Below are 1,229 nucleotides of genomic sequence, written 5' to 3' on the forward strand. Positions count from 1 at the left end.
TTTGACAATTATTGTCATTATGCATTAATTTTACTCAAAAGTTGCTTTTTGATTAATAATAATCTTTCGAACAAAATTACTTTCTTTTTATTTTTTTATACAAACAATTTTTTTTTTGCATTTTTTTTTAAAATATCTTTTTACAATTGCAAAATATAGTTTTGAAAATTTTTCTTTTAAAGTTTTCCACAAAAATTTTTTTCGCTTATTAACTTTGTATGTAGTTCAGAAAATATTTTTTCTTAAATTTTCTTAAACTTTTTTTTTAAATTTTTCTTACAAAAATTGTTTTAATCAAATTAAAATTATTTACTTTTTTTACTTATATTTCCTACACTAATTTTTATAATAAATGTTCCAACAACTTTTTTTTAATTTTTCTTACAAAAATAGTTTTTAAATTAAAAAACAAAAATTGTTTTTAGTACTAGTTTTTTTCAAATAATTTTGTTTTTATAAATTGTGTTTACAAAATAATTATTTTTTTAAATTGTTTTTCCTTTTTTAATTTTTTTCTAATTTTTTTAATAGGTTTTTTTTTTAATTTTTTTCTAATTTTCTTACAAAATTTTGCAAATAAATTTTCTTAGCGATTATATTAATCCATTTGCTTAAAAATCGCTTAGACCCATCCACCCATAAAACCTCATTTTCTCACCCACAACTGTCTTTATGTTCTTCTACCGCCCGTCTCATCCCAATTATACCACACATACACACACACTTGCGCATTATTTTCGTATAAGTGCTTGTTGGTTCACTTGTTGCGGTTTACTTGTATCTACCTTCATCTAGTATATATGTATGTATATATAAAACAAGTATATAAACACATATACATGTATATTTACATATGTATTAATCCCGCCTAGTTCTTAGAAAACAACAAAAAAAGCAAAAACAAAAACACAAATTAATGAAAATGAAAACTGTGCGTGTTTATCTGTGTAAATTATATAATGATTGTGTTTAGTTAATATGCTGCTCTTCGATAAACTACAAATATACAAAAATTAAACAAAAAGAAAACTGCATAATTATAAATATTAATTAAAGGCATATAAGAAAATTGTTTGATTATAAAAGTATAATTAAATATTTAATTAATTGATGGAGAAAACAAGAATTATTAAGCCTAAAAATATCAATTATAATATTTAGTTGTTAGACGTAGTTAGCCTTTTAAAATACATACATACATAAATGCGTATAAAAATAATTAAATATAT

The sequence above is a fragment of the Bactrocera latifrons genome, unplaced genomic scaffold, assembly GCF_001853355.1.
Source record: "Bactrocera latifrons isolate USDA-ARS-PBARC rearing strain unplaced genomic scaffold, ASM185335v1 scaffold_2, whole genome shotgun sequence".
NCBI lineage: Eukaryota > Metazoa > Arthropoda > Insecta > Diptera > Tephritidae > Bactrocera > Bactrocera latifrons.